The sequence below is a fragment of the Megalops cyprinoides genome, chromosome 11 (genome assembly GCF_013368585.1).
Source record: "Megalops cyprinoides isolate fMegCyp1 chromosome 11, fMegCyp1.pri, whole genome shotgun sequence".
Taxonomy (NCBI): Eukaryota; Metazoa; Chordata; class Actinopteri; order Elopiformes; family Megalopidae; genus Megalops; species Megalops cyprinoides.
In genome coordinates this window covers 24,195,981-24,216,765 of record NC_050593.1, presented here as the reverse complement: position 1 = coordinate 24,216,765, position 20,785 = coordinate 24,195,981, and the positions used below count along the sequence as shown (strand labels likewise).

General features: G+C 38.3%; 1 long non-coding RNA gene across 1 annotated transcript; it reads right to left on the bottom strand.

Moving 5' to 3' along the window:
• Positions 1–9,410: 9,410 nt before the first annotated feature.
• On the bottom strand, positions 9,411–15,433 carry LOC118786238. Its single transcript, XR_005005316.1, has 5 exons — positions 15,346–15,433; positions 13,935–13,975; positions 13,739–13,810; positions 12,872–13,048; positions 9,411–10,244 (listed from the first exon to the last, which is right to left on the bottom strand). It is a non-coding gene; the product is annotated as an uncharacterized LOC118786238 (long non-coding RNA).
• Positions 15,434–20,785: the final 5,352 nt, after the last annotated feature.

Genomic DNA, 20,785 nt, shown 5'->3' with positions numbered 1-20,785 from the left:
TATCACTAGTGGGACATCCTTCAAACGTGCTTGCTTATTAACACGGGTTTTGCATTTGTAGTAGGTACCCAAAAGACGTGAATTAGCAATGGCGCAGTATAATGATCAGGAGCAGGTCTTGTAATCCAAACATTGCTCTTAAACTCCCAGTTGAGCCACTTCTGTGTAAGATTAGAACCTGAATTACCTCAGCAAATATCCAGCTATGTAAATATGCAATGTGTAAAACTTGTAAGGTATGTAAGTTGCTCTGGATAAGAGCATCCGCTAGGCAAAGGAAATCCATTGGATTGGTATGTCGTTGTTCTTCAGTTACATCCTGAGGAAGGATTACTGCTTGAGTGTTATCTTTGACTGTAGTGTTGCACCAAACAGAGCAGCACCTAATTACAGGTAGCGTACAGCAAGTGAACTTGTTTAAGATAAATCATTCTGACCTACACCACATATACACACATACACACTGGAATGAGAGAACACCTTTGAACAAAACATTATACCGATGTGCAGTGTCTCTTGATTGTGTATGTGGCCCTGATAAATATTGAAGCAACACCATAAAGAGAAATTAGAGTTAAAAAAAAAAAACTTGAAATTAACTTGAAATAAGAATTCCCATAAGCATGTTTAGAAAGCTAGGAATATTTGAGACGAAAACAGCCATGCAAAATCCAGACTGGACCGTTTTGGCATATCAAAGCAGACGTAAACATGGCAGCACTTGCACCCGTAGAAATGCAGTGGAAAATTCAGTATTGACTTACCAATGTAGTGAAAGTGAAACAATTTTATTGTCATTGCCAATTGCTATCATTCTTCCCTATGTTTATGACAAAGGACCAAGTCTACCGTTTGAGACAAATCATGCATGAGTCTGTGTGTGTGTTTGTTTGTATGATTGCCTGTGTCCTACCTGAGATCGATCAATTTTCAAGAGGTCTTCGTAGGTATGCTTTGGATCAGGAACCTTAGGAAGAAATAGCCTCCTTATCCTGTAGTGTAATTAGACGTAAAATCACCACCTCATCTTATCTGTGCACACCAATAGCACTGCTTGTAGGACATAATATTCAGAATTTTGTAATGTACTACTCAATCATAATCAATACTCATGTTTCTGTGAGTCATGTTCAGATGCAATTTCTGTTCATTTTCAAAACTGGCACTAAAGCAATTATATTTTATACAATTATGGCATAATGTGACAATAAACAATAAGCTGAGGGATACTATTCTAACCATGATTTTCTCAAATAAATGCATTTTCGGGGAACAGCAGATTTATAGTCACTTACTGTTTTTGTGCAGCCAAATAAACCAAGAAAGGTATCACTAGTAGAACAAAGAGTGCTTTTGAATAAATGTTGGTGATAGCCTTGATATGGATGTCGTCACAAACAAATGCTGTGGAAAGAGATAAAATGAGCTTTTAAACATGTTATGCCTGTCCGTTACATAGCTGCACATCCACCATGTTCTGGATTGTAATGTTGTTTCTTACACAATGGAGGATGTGTATTAACTGTGCACAAACATATATACTAACCAATGGAAACGTCTTAAAAGGTTTGAGTGATTTCTATTATTTCACAGTTAATAACATTATAACTAAAGAGTTAATGGACTTGGACATTGGACAGAAAGCCCTCATCATGGCTCAGTGTTGGGTAAAGCATTCTCTCATACTTCAGAACTGAAATTGACCTCCTTCTTCCTCATTCACTTCAGTTCATTTGGCCTATTATCTTATTTTCTTATTATTTCTTTCTTATTATATCTTATAGCCTTGTGTAGTTTGTTACATTGGCATTTCCTAATCATGTTACTCTGTTGCTCTGTGTGCATACTTCTGCTTGTTTGGTATCATCCAGTCATTTCTTAATGCTCCATAATGCACTTACTTCATACTGTTTTCAATGATGCACTTTCTTACCGCTTTGGATCACCCCTGTCTTTGTCCTTTTGTGGCGCACCATACAAAAGCCAATGTGAGCAACTGTGATGGGTGACAAAGGCGAGTGGACAGCAGAGCAACAGCACCTGACACGTTTAGATTCCTCCAGTATGTCTCGTGCGTCCAGGCACTCCACTGGTGGCCGAGACATTCGTATTTCATTCTCATTCTGAATGTATAGTTCTTCCTCTGGTCTATCCAGTGCAGCGTTAAAAAGAAGCCTCCAGTTTCAACACTCTAAGGCAAAACCATGAAAAAGTGGAAACACAACAAATAATTAAGCATACTGACACAATTCCACAAATGAAGCATAATATAAACACCACTGGCACTGGGTGAGGAATGTATGATTACTATGTGGTTATGTGGCAACATGAGTTCATCTCAGAAAATAATGAGCCATTAGTGTATGCTTAGTATGTTCAACTGAATTCTTTCTGGTGGGTTTCATTTTCTAATTCTAATTTTCTTTTAACATTGTTCTTGGGAACTTGCCCCTAATGATATATGCATGTATAATGGTATAATGGTATGGTGAAGAAGTGAAGCAGAGATATGCATTAAGTGGTGCATTTTAAATTAATTCAATAACTCATGGCCAGAGAATCTATGCTTAGAGTCAAACTTAAGTGAAAGGAAAAAAGACCTACCTGCCAGTCCACATCACACTGACTCTTATATTGCACATGGCTTTGATAGCAGTGGACAGCAACATGCTTATTGGGATTTTTCCATGTCACATTGATGGTGTCCAATGAGTTCCTGATCCTCATGCCAATATTTGCTGGAGATATAGCTGAAAGAATACATTCCTAACTTAGTTAAATGTTGTGAGAAATACAGATTTAACTTACAAATAAGTGCATTATTGCCATTTTGGCCATATATCAGAAAGCTCTCCAGAGCAGTTGTATGTTGTAGGCCTATATTTTAAACGCAGGACCAGCTGGTCTCAACTAGATTCAGTTAAATTGGGCATACTAGTGAACAAATGCCATTTAAGTGACATGACATTTAAAGTCAGGTGTTACAATGAGTATAAACATGTGCGCTCTCCAGAACCTTTTAGTTGTTTCCCTTCTCTTAGTTAGTGTAAGTGAGAAGTATGCACAACAATATATTTCTGTTTTTACCTGTCTTGTTGCTAGAATATAGATTAACATTCAGGTGGTGTCTCCTGTGTAGAAAGAGAGTCTGTCTGTTTGAGTCAGACACAGTAGTGCCATACAGTAGTGTGTTGTGCTCATCTTAAGGTCCCCATGAAAATAGATTGTGCAAATAGGTGCATTCCACAAGGAATCCAACAGAGTTTCAAGCCAATAATATTACAGCTTGAAGGTACGTGAGATGTTTTTGACCAGAATACACTTTTGCCTATGCCTGTTGCCATGCCTATTGAATGGTATGTTGACTGGCTACAGTCAATATGGTTGTCATCCACATGTTGTGCCAAGTGTTGGAAGCTGAAGTGGAAACTAGCTGAGAATGTCTTAGTTGTTGTTTTGCATAAGTATTTTGATACAAAACAATCAGCTACATTGTACATGGATTCATTGTACAGCCTGCCAGGAAACAATGTCCTTTCAATACATTTATTAATTTTTGGCATAGTTTTAACTTGCTAAAGTACCTTTTAGAAGTAAATCTATCACAGGGAGCCCGCTGGCATGGGAACCTATCTGGGACAGTCTGTGATGCATGCAGCAATGGGGATAACCAGTAGTGGTCATCATCTCTGCTTGGTTTTATTCACTTGAAAGACTTTGTGCTGGGTGTACATGTGTAAACTGCCCAAAGCTTCTTTGAAATTGGATCTTTGAGTGAAGCTATGTCATAAAACAGTTCCTTCGTTCACATATATGCTTTCCTTTTTGGTCTCTGATCAAACTAATCCATTGTCTCTTTTTTCTTTTTTTTTTTAACCGGGGTCCTCGGTGATGATAGCCTTTTCCATAAGAGCTTCTGTTTTATTATTTTTTTTATACACATGTAGGAAGTAGTGTAGGCAGTGGTATATCTGAGGAAGAAAGGCTAAAGTCACTCAGATTTTTTTCCAAAGGAAGCCTCAAAAATAGACACACACACACACGCACACACAAAAAACTTTTTGAAGTGCTCAAAGCGAGAGGCAACATGAGTAGCTAAGAGGAGAAGATCTATATCAGAGACACAAGGCTAGGTTTATCAGACACATTCATCAGCTGCTCTGAGCGACTGAAGCGCTGCTCACTTTCTTTTCCCCTTGGAGAGGAAACCCCCCCCCGCGCCGGACCACAGAGGTGGAGGTACAGAATAAGTGAGTTAGTACAAGCTGAGAATGAGCAAGGTGCACTGACATTTGATTATTTGGGAGGATCAAACAGATGAAATGACAATGAAACGTGAAGACGAAATAGAAATTCAACCATGGGTGCCACAGCAAGGAAATATGTTCTGCGTATGGAGACCAAATCCACCACTGTCATTAGTATTGCTTGAGAATCTCAAAAGGTTCCAGCCACGCAGGTGACCACAAAAATGGAAAAGTCTTGTCTTGAAAAACCTAGAAAGCCTTATGAGCATGTAAGACTATCTCAGCGGCCAGAAGGGGTAGAAAACACTCTATTAAACATAAATTGCACCCACACACTGACTAATAGCTCCCAAAGAGTGTTTTTAATGAAAAGAACAGAACACCACATGGCCTTCACCGGTGGCAAATGGGATCCCCTACTGACTAATTACTGACTAATTCCTATTAAAATGGTATGTGCTCAGCTTTGATGTGGCATCACTCCCCCCCTTTGCTGTACTGTGAATGTCTTACCTGTCTGCCCAGCTGAGTTTTTCCGTCCTGCTCAGTTACTGATACTAGCAGGTGTTCACCTTACATACATTTGATCTCTATTAAAACAGTGTTACAGAAGCAGATTTTTCCATGTATACATTTGACAGAAGCAGTGTTCCTGCTACAGATATCATTAAATCACATTATTACATTTTGCTTTATTACTGTGGTTTTACATAAATGTTCATGATTCTGATTAAATTTAAAGTTTAAGGGTAATGTCTGGGTTATTACTAACATTATGATTAACAATAGAGCAAAGGTTGGTTAAATGTAAATAAGACAAACAAGTCTTACTCTTTTTTACTTACTTAAATAAGATGCAAGCTCATTTTTCACATCAGTAGCGGTGTCAGTTGTAATTGTAATGTAATTAAGTCACAACTACACTAGTAAATCATTAATCAATAAACTTATTTTGGATTATTTTGACTGCTTCTAATACAAATCCTTTTTACATGCTCCTCAAGAAAAAAAAAATCATGCACCTTCCCTTCCAAATGATTGAATTTAAATGAATAATGCTTTCAGATGTTTCATGGCAGATACCAATAAACTCCAAAGATACAGAAGCCTTTGAGTACTCACATGCATCGTTATTCACAATCTTTTCGTCAAACATTGGAAGATTAAATGATCCCAGAACCAACGACAAGTGGCTAAGATACTCTTACCTTTCAAGAATGATCCTACCTCGGCATGAAGGAAAAGCAGCATTAACAGCTGGGTACACCGAGACATGATTCTCACCACCTGACTGTTTCATGGCCACCTAACTGAATTAACCATCACCGCACTCACAGCAGTTGTATAAAGGCCGCAAAATGTGACACATCACAGAGCTTTCCTGTTGTCATTTCCTGTCATCCTGTTGCACATAGCACCAAGCCCCTGCTGATGTCACTGTGGAACCTCCCATTACAGGGCATAATGATTGTGGACCCTTGTGGATTGTAGAGCAAGAATACTAGCTTTCAAGTAGGTTTCACTTTCACCATTTTGAGGTGATCACAGTCAAACTAAGACATTGATACTGTGGTATCCAAGGCTTTGATTTACTGCATGAATTATGACATGTTTGTTTTCATCATACTATGGCCACAGCCCTTCAACAAGAACAGATTGTAGAAAGAGCAACTACTGTAACCTGTAATCTAGTGGTGTTGTTTACTTGGTAGTATGGTAGTTTACTTGGCTTCCCTTGTCTAGTCAGGTTGCACAAGTCAATTTAGGGTAGGGCTTGAAAGGTGTTACACTGGCACTTATTGGTCTGGGAGTGTTGTTAGCCTGGTCTGACACTGTTGCTTATTCAATGTGACTAGATACACTTATGTTCTACTGTGCTGGAAGTCACTCTGGATAAGAACATATGCTAAATGATTATAATGTAATATAATGAATATAATGTACTTGGTCTGGTGTTCAGCAAGAATGCGGTCAGGGGGTAACAGTGTGTTGTCGCATTTAAATTCAGAGCTTGTGACCTAGACATCACTGGTTTGATTCCTAGGTGGGGCACTGCTGTTGTGTCCTCAGGAAATGTACACAAACCAAATTACCCCAGTAGTTATTAGAACATAAGAACATATCATGACGAGAACAGGCCATTCGGCCCAAATAAGCTCGCCATTTCTTAACTAAGCTCGCCATTTCTTACTGAGCTGTATAAATGGGGGAAGTGTAAACTGTGAAAGTTGCTCTAGATAAGACCATCTGTGAATAGTCAGAAACTGAAGTAAGACTGAATAAGGTTTAGACAAGACCGCTATTGTTTTAGCTAGCACATTAAAAGTGTCTGCTTGTATATTCTGCAGTAAAAACAATAGGGGAAATGACAAGTGACAAAAAAAAAAAACAAATCATATCAGAACTGATGATCAGATACATTGGTTTTTGCAGTACCTAACCTTGTTCATCTTTTGCACAAACATGCAAAGTTGCACGTGCACATCATACATTATATATTGTGCATGTCAGAACATACACAGTAGCTAATAAAGTGACTGTTAGAGCTACAGTAGCTAACAAAGCATTCTGATGTGTCACAAAGCACACAATATACTGGCTCATATACCTACACTCAGAGAGCTGTGCTGTAACGTGTCTGTGGTCTTCCTTAGGCAGCACCCATGCATGAAAACGGCACATGACAAAGTTGTGGACCAGTCAAGTGACATTGACAGGTAGACAGGTTCACCGACGCAATCAGTGGCAAAAATAAATGTGTGAAACTGTACAATAACAAAAATTCATGAGTAAGAGCATAAATAGCAGAAGTAAAGACAAGTCCATGACTAGAAGAATTTGTTACCTTGATACAGAACCACTATCATAACAAATACACTATTGTGCATATAGTGCTTACATAACGTGGTGAATAGTACTTATCTAAAAGGCCAGCACAACATGAATTTACTTGTTACGGTTTAATTGTTACTGCCTACCAACTTCCAAATGGTACTGATTTTCATTTCCATGCATTTCTACAATGTAGTTAGTCAAACATGATAATGCACTTCATTTGCATGCCCTTTACTAATGTCAATATACATGCATCAAAAATAACAAAGTGTAACAGTCGAGCAGGCGGGACCCAAATGCAGAGATCATTCAGAACACGGAAGGGTTTCAAAAGACAAAGAATCTTTACTACACAGGCAACCGTAGGCACAGAACGCAGACAAGCTCAAGACTGAGCAAGGAACACCACAACAGGCAGGGTTTAAATACAACAAACATTCAAGACTATTTACAAACAGGTGTGAACAATCAGACAATGATTAGACATACACAGTGCAAACACACACAGGAAGTACAGTTCCTCTGGTGGATGTTCAAGGAAGCAGCAGGCAACTGGGAGAGACAGGCTGTCATGAGGACGCCTGCCGATTGTTGCGGGAAGCCGTCCCTGAAACCCTGACACAAAGCATCCACTATGATTTGTGTAGCATACTGTGGAATATTTAAACCAGTGTTACATCTGAAATAATCTGTTTAAAGATGCTAGTCTGGCTTGCTGAATCAGAAAGACACCTCTCACAGTTTATATTAGGGCTCAATTTTACTGTGTACAGGTGCGAGAGCTACATAATATGTAGTTGTATGCAAAAGTTTGGGCACCCCTGGCCAAACTACATATGTTGTAAAAAAATAGAAAAAAAATAGTAATTGTGAGATGTGCAAAAGTTTAGGCACCCTTCCAGCTGTAAAGTCTCTGAAATTAATGAACTCAGTAGACCTTAATTGACTCATTAGGACATTAGGCAGGTCAAGAATTGTCATTAGGAATTGTCAGCTGATGACAATTCCAGAGCTTAATAAATTCTCTCACTCTTAAAACCTTGTGCAAACACTGAACAACCATGGGCTCCATCCTCAGTCTAAGCAACTGAATTACCATCTGAAAATGACGCTATTGGATGCCTACAATGCAGAGCAAGGCTATAAAAAGATAAAAGCGCTTCCAGCTCGCAATTTCCACAGTCCAAAATGTCATTAAGAAATGGCAGCTGAGGGGAACTGTGGAAGTCAATACAAGATCCGCAAGACCAAGAAAACTATCAGACAGAACTGCTCGTATGCTGGGCAGCAGGGTTGGGAGGGTTACTTTAAAACTGTGTTCCGATACAATTACTGATTACCTGTTAAAAAATGCAGTCAGTAATCTAATCCATGTATTACAATGTTAAAGTAACGTAACTTGATTACTTTCCGTTACTTTTGGATTGCCTCAATACCAAATATGTTGGTAGCTAGCTAGCTAGCTGATGAGGCTGTATTAGTTTAATAGCTAGCTAGATAGCTATCAGTAATATGACAGTTGAGCAAAGTGCGTGAAAGCAAAGTTGGCAAGGTATCTAGCTTTCTACATTATTTTTTTTATTGTAGCTAGCTAGCTATGTGTTTGTTTGCAAGGTGATATTTGTATTTGTCAGCAGAATGTGATAGTAACTAGCTAGTTACATTTATTGTTTTGTTTGAATTGTAGCTAGCTAGCTAGATAGATTTTGTCTTTGTAAGGTGGTATTTGTACTTTTCAGTTGAATGTGCAAGTAGCTAGCTAACCAGCTAGCTAATCTGGGTGTCATGCACTTTACTAGCTATCAAACCAATTCAGCTTCATCATGTCTCTTCTGAACAAATAGTTAATTTTAACATATGTACTGCAAGCCAAGATATTGACTTCTGATCTTAAGTACCGTTTGCTAGCTAGCAAACTTAATGTTAGTTAAGCTTATTCCAGTCTGGGGCTTGTGTTTTTAACCACACCACCTACAGTCCCAAAATATTTTTTAGTAGTAGTAGTAGTATTGACTAACGTTAACTTTATCTAACTGGATTTCTGTGTAGGTAACGTTAGCGGTTGGTCTTACCTGTAAATGTTTCTTTAAATTAGATGTCGGATCCTTGGATGAGGACAGCATTTTCACAGCTGGAAGCATAACTTGCACTGTACTGTGATGCTGTTCTCTTTTTCTGCTTTAAAGACAGAATAATGGTGAAGTTTCCACCCAGTGAGAGCGTTTTTTTCACTAGAGGCCATGATAATTAATTGCTGTAATGTGTGCGCATGTGCATGGTAGTATATTGTTCTTTATTTTAAAATGTATTTTAAAATTGTAATCCTGCTAATAATCCCCATATTTAATAAATGCGTCCGTAATCTGCCGTCTTTTTTCCTATAACTGTAACGGAATACAGTTACTTTTTATGTAACGCTGTTCTGTGTATTCCATCACTCCCCGAGCCTGCTGGGCAGTAAGGCAAAGCAAAACCCCTATGTGACTGCAAAGGACCTGCAGGAAGGTTCAGCTAACACAGGAGTGGTGGTGCACCATTCCACTGTGCAGTGTTGCACAAACATGATCTGCGTGGAAGAATCGACAGAAGGAAACCTTACCTGCGACTTCATCACAAAAGTCAATGTCTGAAGTATGCAAAACAACATCTAAATAAGACAGAGGAATTTTGGAAATGAGTGCTGTGGACTGATGAATTAAAAATGGAACTCTTTGGCCATAATCACCAAAGGTATGTTTGGAGAAAAAAAGGAGCAACATTTGATGAAAACACCTTAACAACTGTTAAGCATGGGGGTGGATCTATTATGCTTTGGTTGTGTGCCAACCAGTGGCACAGGAAACATTGCACAGGTAGAGGGAAGAATGGATTCCTCTAAATATCAACAAATTCTGGAGGCAAATGTCACACAGTCAGTCAAAAAACTGAAGCTGAAAAGAGGTTGGCTTCTACAACAGGACAATGATCCAAAACATACCTCAAAATCCACCATGAATTACTTCAAGAAACACAAACTGAAGCTTTTGGAATGGCCCTCACAGTCCCCTGACTTGAACATCATTGAAAATCTGTGGGTAGATCCTAAACATGCTGTGCATGTAAGACGGCCCAAGAGCATCTCAGAACTCGAAGTGATCTGCAGGGAAGGGTGGGTGAAAATTCCTGTCAAGAATAGAAATGGGATATCTGTCAAAGGGGGTGTTACTACTGACTCACTTAGTAGGGTGTCCAAACCTTTGCCAATGCCACAATTACTATTTTATTCTTTTTCCTATTTTTTAAGTTCATGAAATCAAAAGTAACAGTGACATTAACATTTGCAGAAAATGTTTTTGTAAACTCTCTTTGCTGCAGAGTTTGGGTTTACTACTTTTCACTTCAAAAATCAACAAAATGCGTACTTTTGCATACAACTGTGTGTGTATATATATATATATATATATATGTGTGTGTGTGTGTGTGTGTGTGTGTGTGTGTATCAAAACCACATCTCACATAGCTAAACAGGATGTGTACCTGTTTTGGGGAATTTCTAAAAAGACCTGTAGCAGACCTGAGGCTTGAACAAATATATATTAGTGGCGGCTGGTAGTATCCGCCGAAATATCTCGGAAGAATATTTCTTGTTGACTTCTACTTGTATGATTCTGCAATCAATCAAATTTAATTAATTTGCACTAACATTTTCTGAAATGCATAACACATACAAAAAAAAAAAAAAACTAAGGAAGTCCACGCAAGAAAAATTAGGGTGAACAGCGAGGGACAAAAGAGAACAGTAACGCAGTTACTCTTCATTTTAACACAAATAACTTGTGCTCCTGAACAATTGCAATTTGAGAATTTGATAAGCATTCAAAACATTTACCATTTAATGACAGTGACAGTGAAACTTTCTGGAGCGTCCTGCACTGGAAACTCCTATGTATTGTATCTCTCCTGAACTTTATGCTGTCTTCTCCAATATCTTGTTGTCAATAAAAGCAAATCAGATTGCACCACATAGGACATGAAAACAAAAAAGGCAAATAACACATCCACAAAACTAAACACTGATGAAGAATCACAACCACCTGACATAAGAAAAAAAAAACAATAAAATATTCTTGAATGATTTCCGTAACAGCTACATAATGTAGGATAATGGAATGCTGGGCATGACAGGCACAGGTCACTAGGTAAATTGACCTGCCATGCAAAGAAGTTGTGTTAATTTCGGTCTTAATCTCTAGTACTGAAGCTGAAGTGGTAGCAATTACATCATTCTGTTTAAGATGTACCAGGGAACACAGCTGAAGATTCAGATTGGCCAATCAGAACATATTCATACTGGGCAGCCACTTCAACTTCCTGTAGTTACCAGAATCTTTGTCCTCAAAAATACCCATAACTGATGGCCCAGGCAGAGGGGTGCATTGATCAAACGTTTCAGAAACGCTCCTGTTTTTCATTATGCCCCTCATGATGCAGTCACACTCTGTTTATGAATAAAGCACCTTGTGTTCTTAATACCTTTAGATGGAAATAGTAGCTGTAATGTAAGTGGAAATCCTACTGAAAAATATATCCACTTTTGCAAGAAGGTTTTGAAGTTTGAGCAAATAGGACACTCAGAATTCATCAGGTTATGTTTTTAATGTAATTGATGCATATATTTTCATAACAATGCCAATGGAGATTATTTTGGTTTTTGTTTTATGAAATATATCATTTTTGCCTTGTGTGGTACATGTTACATGTCTCTGTTTTTTAACATAAAACCTTTAGTCCAGTTCAATATGTAGTGTTGACTGACTCCAAAACAAAACTGTATCTTCAGGAACAGATACATTTGTGTGTGCGTGTGTGCATGCGTGTGTGTCTCCCAATCTAGTTAGAAAAGGATTGATTGCCAATTAACTACTTGCTCTTCAAATCTATTAGCAAGTTAGTCTGGGTTTGAATCCTAGCCAGGTAGAAAAATGCATCAATCTATTTTTTTTTCCGCTAATAATCTGCTTTATAATGATTAATCTTTTTTTCTGAAAATCTTTTTATGGCAATACGCTAGTAGAGCTCACAATCTACTTAGTTAACTATCTACCTAGGCAGGCTTGTAAACCTTAGTTAGCTCATTATATTGGACCAGCTATCCGTGAACATGTTTTATCTGTAACATTAGTGTGGGCAGGATGATGTCTTATCTGTGCAACAATCAGCTTTCTTTTTTTTTTTTAGCAGAGTCTTATTATAGTGTGAGCATTCAGAGGATTCATATGAGCATATTTCCTGTCATTGTTTAGCCTCACTCTTCAATTTTCTGACCAACTTGTTCAGAGAGTTGGATTTTGACTTCTCTGACACTGCACTGTTTCTTGGGGTGACCCACAAGATAAGAAGTATATGCCAGCTGGTGAAAGGTTTGAGAATGATACTGTTTGCTTTCTTCACCCATATTCACATATGCCATCATTCTACACACTACTATGTTCACATTCAAGAAAACAGCCTCATTAATAACATATGTGAGTTCTTATTTCAAAATTTGGATATCAGGATATCTTGAAGAAATCAGGATATTTTGAAGAAATTAAGACTGACAAATAAACTACTTAATGAATAATACTTTGAATAAAATCTGTCATTACATAGTTTACTCCAGTCTCCTCTGCACCCATTACATGTACATTCTTTGTTCAAGTGCCAGTTTCAAAACCCATGGTTTAGACTGAAATATTTGGAGGAACATCAAGATATCCACAAAAAGACATTAAAAAGTATTGGAACTATAGATAAACAACAGAACATACCTTCAAATACCTCTTAAAAAATTGAAGTTCCAAATGACCATTCATTTGTTCATGGCATATCCTTCCTTCACTCCATCTCCATCCTTTCTTCCTCTGTTTATGATGTCCGAAGAGGGGTCAACAACCTCAGCCTCATGGCCAAGTGAAATCCTTTCATGAGACCCCAAACCTAAAAGCCTATACCCACATCAACGGAAGCAGACTCATTTACATTTGGAAATTCTCATATACTAAACAATAATCAACAGCTAACTAATAAAATCTGAATTTGCAATACATCAAACATACTGTGTCGAATCTGATATGATATTGAGTCTGATAATCAAACAATCTGATAAATAAAAGTCTGATAATTAAAACGATCAAACTGAATTTTTCCACCCCAGAATTTACATGTTGGGCCAGTGCCGTTCCTCAGAATTTCCGAGAACCAAGGCCACTTTTAGAGAGAAGAGGAATCGCATTGTCTCTATCAATACTGCCAATCAATGGTTTCTCTGAAACCACACCTGTCATGTAATAACAATACTTGGAAGCAGCCTCCTACAGAAGTATGCAGTCTGCATTGCATTTTTTCCATTTTGCGATTCTTATCTGTAAAGAACACTTTCTTGCTTATTTTCTTGGTTAAACAAACAATATGGAAGACAATACAACATCTTGTGCTGTGGGAGAAAAATGGGAGCCACGTCAGAACACATTATTTATGATAAAACTAAATGTATTGTTTCTTTCCTATATTAGAAATTCACGCCAAAGTATTAGGCAATGAAGTTACCTACTTTGTAATTCTTTCATAGCAGCTTAATCAATCACAATCTTGTGCAAACATTTTCAATTTGAATAGAGGTAATAGTCTCAAATTACCTCACAATGCTTGCTGGGGACTGGAGGCAGACAACAGCAATCTTGAACGGATCACTTTCCTTTCAGATTCAACTGAAATTTGACAACATAATAACTTTCCCATCAAGGCTCATACTGAAATTTGAGCGTTCATACTGAAATTGGGGGAAAAAAGAAAACTGACTTATTGTGGAGAGTCAGAAGTCTGTCTACTCACTTCTCACTTCCTGGAACAGGGAAATATGGTGTGCTGACACTCTGTGAGTAGAAAGAGAGAAACCAATGGGAGAGTTTGCTGCTCCTGAGATGATATGATGCACTTCAGTTGCAGAACAATTTAAGTGTATGCTAAGGAACAACCTGGAAATAGTCTTCAAAGGATGAAAATCACATCAGTTCTTATTTTAATATTGAAAAATATTAAATCTCAAATAAAAGATGGAATCTCAAAGTGTGTTAAAATCCTGGGTGACGTGACGAAGCCATTTTACACCAGTGGTATTCCTTTTTTTTTGTGGAAAGCAACATGAATTTAACCTGGAGAGGAGTGAAGCACACAGAGAGAAGTGTGAAGCAAAAAACAGACACATTATTCACAGCAGAAGCATGTGAAATAGATAAAACAAAGGACGGAAAGTGGTTAAATTTAATCTATAGGATTGTCACTTGGATTATGGTCTCCTCCTTCATGGATTAATGATGCTTTGTGAAAACTTGCCCATACAAAGAGTCTCTCAGCATCTACAACACTGGTGACAACAATCAATTATAACTTAGCCGTCCATATTATACCCAGGAAATCATTTTTCAGATTTTGCAGAATTCATCAAAAGACTTTCCATTTTTTTGCATACAGTTCTTGCCTGTCCAGTTTGGATTTACAAATTTCATCAAACCAAGAACACAATCCACATCCACAGAAGGTTTCCACATCCAAACTACAAATTTGTTTGAGGTCAAAAATATTGACAGCCTGGAGAAATGTGTGAGCTTGTTGACTGAAACTTGTTTTTTTCCTCAGTTATTCAGGTCTGTAATATGCTGTGAGTCTGCAATCTAACAACATGATTTAACACTTCTGGAGTTAAACGTATTGTCTGTTTGTTTTGATATTCATTCGTCAGCTCCTGTAGTTGCCTGCACTAAAGGTTTCAAGGATTCAAACATCACGATTCTTGAACCACTGGGCCAGATCAGCCAGACCCTTGCCACCTTGCGCAGAAATGAGAGAGAAAGAGCTATATCTCAAAACCTTTTGGAATGGTGCTCTCCAGCTTAATCCCTACATCTCACCTTGTCTTAAAAGGCCCAGAGAGTGGTTTTATTGGTTAAAGGACAACCATTCTGTACAACTGAGATGTTCTGTGCGACATATGATCCTCCTTAGACAGCTTTAAAAAATTCTGACAGCAGTAATCAGCCAGTTAACTTTGGGGAAATTATTTGCCCATATATGTCTCACAAGTGCCACAATGTGGCATTATAAATCAAATGCACCGAATCAGGCAACAGCGTTGAAGGATGTCACTGTAAGCTTTGATCACTTAGCGTGCATTGCCCAACGTAACAGTCATGATTTCAGATTTTACTTTGAATACATTTGTAACGAACGTGAAGGAGGTCCATACCTTCATGAATGAAATCCGAATCTGTCTTCTCGTCGCACAACTGACAGTGAAGATCAACGCATTAAAACTTCCATATGCATAAACGCCGTCTCAGTGAGTGACGTCAGCGCTGAAACAGCTCTGCTCCCTGCTGCTACTTTCACCTACGCTACATATTTAAGCAATTCACGATTCCATCTACCAACGAGGAATGATTTACAAAGTTTAGATACTCTACATTCTTCTGCCACAACCACTCTAATATCAGTTGTAGCTGACTGTCCTTACAAGACAAACAAAATTTGAAAACATAAAGATCTTTCACGTTTGTTGATTTATCAATGACTTCAGAAACATTGTCAGGTGTTTTGATCATGCACGTAATTTTGGGTGATCCACTGAGCTAATGAATGTCTCTGCCAAATCACGAACGGCTTCCTGCTGCCACTCTAGTTTCCTTTTCACAGGCTTTTCCGACAGAGGATTCTCCCTTGCCCGAGTCAATCTCAGACTTTTGTTTTTCGTGCTTTTGAGATTTTAAATGCCTGATTTTTATCTTTTGTTTGTCGTCTAATGATATATTGCAAGTTGTGCAGAATAAATGACATCAGTTAGTATGCAGTGTAACAGAACGGTAGTCTTTCAAAGAGATGTGTCCTGATGTTATTTTTGTGCGCCCACGTATCATTTCTTCCTCCCTTTCCCCAAATGAATTAATGAATAGTTTTGTATCCAATAAATCCTCACAGTTTCACAAATTGTACGTTCAGTCACGTGCCTGTGGGACTGGGGTTTGGGTCGCCTACATTTGCTCATCTGTGATTGAAATAAAGGTCGAAAGCCCCACTGGTCACGTGGTAGAGGAAAACTCTACGTCAAGAGATCCAATCTGTACTTTATGGTCAATAAATGAGATTTGCCCGAATCAAATTAAACAGACCACTGGAAATGAGACAGATCATACAGATTGGAAAGACAGAAAAATACAAAAAAATATCTGACAAATTATTGGTCAATATGTTGTTTTTTTTTTTTTTTTTTTTTAGAATTTGACTTCTGCGTCATTGTTCATCGTCGACCCCATTCATTTGCAGTTGAATTTTGAAGCCACAAGATGGCAGCAGAGTCCCTCCACTCGATTTTTACGGTTGGTGGAACGTCTCTGTCATAGCTTTCATGAGTAATTTTCATATGAATAACTGCACATGTTTAATTTCGGTTCAGTTTTGCACCACGACAGAGTAGGACCTCAGAACTCTAGATCTGCTCTGCTTTGGTACATGTAAATTCAGAGAGAGCAAGAAGGAGGAGGATGTCATGCAGTCAAGGGTCAGCAGTAGAGGAGAGTCAGGGAAAAAACAAATTCTTTAAATACTGATAATTTCCATCTGCTTTCCTCTGGGATGATATGGGTGTCGGGTCAGAATCTGAGGCGAGACATGTACCGTCAGGAACAAAAGCCTAAAATTGTATTGCTAAAATTGCTAAAAGGGTGAAAAACGAATCAAAGCACTGCAGGATCAAAGAGAGCAGCAACAGTTAACATTGTTGCCTCATGACCAGCAGGGGATGTCTGTCTTTTATGCGGTGTTCTTTTGGCTCCCGCAGTTGTCGAAAGAAAGATGGCTGCTGTTGGCATAATGAAATACAGGAAATGTGAGGGCTCAGCTGAGGGGTCAGTATTTACAGAGAGAGGAAGCTGCACTCTTGATTAATTTAAAGAGCAGCTTTCTGTGTGTCAAACGCAACATGAAAAATTGGCTTGGTATTTCAAACAGAGAACACTGAATATAAATTGAAATGTCTGAAAATGCTAAAATCACAAAAAATGAATGGTTTTGTGAACAAAGACACAATGTGTGAACTTTTAAAATTAGACCAGATTAAGAAAACATTGACACATTGTTTGCAGTATGCTCTACACAACTCTGGACATGATCATGGCAGCGTGTCAACGCCTTCTCAAACCACTTCCATTCTAACAATATCTACAGCAGTTTTACATACACTATATGGACAAAAGTATTTGGCCACACCTGTTTTTCAGGGTTTGGGCTAGGCCCCTTATCTCCAGTGAAGGGCAATCTTAATGCTTCAGCATACCAAGACATTTTAGACAATGCTATGCTTCCAACTTTGTGGCAACAGTTTGGGGAAGGCCCTTTTCTACTCCAACATGACTGTGCCCCAGTGCACAAAGCAAGGACTATAAAGACATGGTTTGATGAGTTTGGTGTGGAAGAACTTGACTGGACCGCACAGAGCCCTGACCTCAATCCCATCGAGCACCTTTGGGATGAACTGGAATGGAGATTGCAAGCTAGGCCTTCTCGTCCAACATCAGTGCCTGACCTCATAAATGCTCTACAGAATGAATGGGCACAAATTCCCACACAAACACTCCAAAATCTTGTGGAAAGCCTTCCAAGAAGAGTGGAAGCTGTTATAGCTGCAAAAGGGGGACCAACTCCATATTAAAGTATATGTATTTGAATACAAAGTCATTACAATGTAATGGTCAGCTTTTGTCCATATAGTGTACTTGAGCAGTGCTTTTGTTGATACATTCTATGAAGAGAGAGTCTTGTCTGTGTCTGTTTACACTAGTCAGTACCTGCCTCTGTATCCCTGGAGGAGTTTCACACTGACACGAGCAGGAGTAAACTTGTTATAGCTCCTTTCAGGCACACAGATTGGCGCAACCTGACTTTGCAGGTCTGAGTAGACAGGAGTAATCAAATACAAGAATTATGTTCAACAGTTTTCATTTTCTCATCCACTCTTATTCAATACCCCCCCCCCCCCCCCCCTCAAAAAAAAAGGAACAGAGATGGTGTAAGGTCCAGGCAGTCAAAAATGGTGCAGTCAGAGAGCTGAAGTCACTTCCATGGAAATTTACTAAGAAACTGTGACTGAAAGTCATGTTTTTTATGCTAATCGTTGCAATTTTATGTTAACATTACTTAATCCAACGAGGGCTGCCAGGCTGAGTTCAACATCACAAGACAAAGTGATGTCACGTGTAGCCAAAAAATCCATAACGATAATGCCACATGGCCAAAACAATGTTTGCTTTGAAAAAATTCTGTTCAGTAATGAGTCCAGCTATTTCAGAATAAATATTTTGTTAAATTTATGTGATTCCACATAAATTCTGATTCCAACATCTTACTTCCTTTCCCTGTAACCTCTTCCTGGGAAGCCATACCACATACCACAGCAATAGTAAACCATCAGTTTTGAGGAAATTAACCAAGGAAACCAGGAACAGTGGTTTTTTGCCTGCCAGTCGAGGCCCAAGGCAAAAAGTCCCTCTTGCGTAAGGAAATGCAGAAGTGTGGTTGTCAAGCAGTTGTTAAGGAAGTGAAGTCACGCTTTACCATCATGCTAGATGGCAACAACATTTACAGTACATGGTTCTTTTTGTAACTTTCTCTGCATGACGAAAGCAACTGGGCGATTGGGCAACTGGGCAACTATTATTAGTATTTAAAATTTTAAATTTGATTTATGTTGATATACTGGAAATAAGAAAAAAGTAGATTGAAATAACAATAATCTTTGTACATATTGTGCAGTATGCCAGGGACATTTCTAGCTATTGAAAAGATCATGGGCTAAGTCAAGTTTGCCTGGGGCTTGTCTTTTTTTTGAAGGGAGATCGACATCGGTAGGTTGGAGAGGTTATATCTACCTTTATAATAAATAAATATTATCACACCTTCAGATGCTACAAGTCAAGATTCGCTCTGTTACACAGTCTGTTGTTTTGCTACAAACACCTCCTGTTTCAGGGCGAAAATATTCAGGGCTAGGCTTAAAATATTCGGGGCTATAGCCCCGAATGATTGGACCTAATGATGCTACTGCACTATGCAAATAAGATACACAAAAAGTTCTTAATGATTTAGCATTAAGCACTTAAATTTTGATTATAAGTTCAGTCCAAATTTTATTCTAAAACACATATTGCATTAGACAAGTTACTCTTTTTTAGTAATTCCTCTTCTGAAATTGTATTTTGAGGACATAGCACTACTACCTAGCTTGCTGCTTATGTTTAGAAGAACTCCACACAGAGGCATCAAATGTTCTGTTTTCCTTGACATAGCAACTAAGACAATGTTCAGTTGTTCTCAGTAGTGCCAAAACGATTGAAAAGAGAGAGAGGACCTTTCGGCATGCGCACATATTGTGAAATACAGGCACTCAAATGATGAGGAACGCTGTTTATTTAGAGAGCACCTTGGGTTCTATAAGACAGAAAGCCATATAAAGTGTTTGTTTGGACCTACCACACATTTATAAATCTACCCTGTAGGTGTTACGGACTTGCTGTGTTGGACTGTGGATCTGATCAGAGACACCTCAAATTAGTTTTCTTTATAGAGGAAAGAGATTATATTTATGCATCTCTAAAAGTGATGATCTGTGAGCCAGAGACCTTAGGTAACAAATAATGTACTTGTTTTGAAACAGTTTGTAATGGTTTTTCATGGTGAAAAAGCATGCTATCTTAAGTAAGAATCAACCATCAGCTGCTGATTCTGCTTTATTTATGCCTAATAAAATTCTATATATGTAGTTAATAAGTAATTGTCATCATAACTAAATATTTTGAATTTTATCAGACACAAATAAAGTGGAATCAGGTGCTGATGGCTGACTCTTACTTAAACTACCATGCCTTTTTGATTGTGAAAGATTGGAGATTATTTTTAACATGCAAACAGTAAAAGTATCTGCTCTTATCACATAACCCTAATTTATATGAGCGAATGTATTAATAGTCCCTAGCAAAACCACGTTCAGGTTTAAGTTTAAAGGTGATTTTATTCTTCACCAACTTGTAGCCCTCCAGCCATCACTGTTCTATACACATAGGTGACCCATCTTTCACTGTTGTGCACTGCACAGTACTGAGTGCATTATACTGTGGCATAATGCAAATGGCTGCCAGTTCAGCATGTCACAATCCCCCCCAAGACATTCATCATATCTGCAGTTACCCTACACTACCGTATGACATTGCAAAAATGACACATTTTTTTCAGTCTTTACTTTCCATTCTGGTTTGCCTGCCTCATTACTATGCAATGACATACAAATAAAAATACAGGTGATGTTCTGGAAGAACACCTCTCTGAATCCACAGCAATGGAAAAATGGTGTGTTTCATCATTCAGGTTCATCAGCCTTAAAAGTTCTCTGGTCTGAATTTACAACACCACTAAAAAAACCCAAGCAAGAGACTTTTTTTGGTTTGGTGCTTGTTTTTGAAAGCTGCAAGGATGATGAACATGTCCCAGTAGTTGAGAAAAGCAGCTGCAATGATGAGACAAAGACTCAACCCTGTGGAGTGGAATTGCTCCTTGGGGAGATAATAACTGAAAAGATGTGTCTGTGAGCAGTGTGAAAGCCCTGTAATGAACTATTTCAGCATATAAAGTGGTGGAAACTC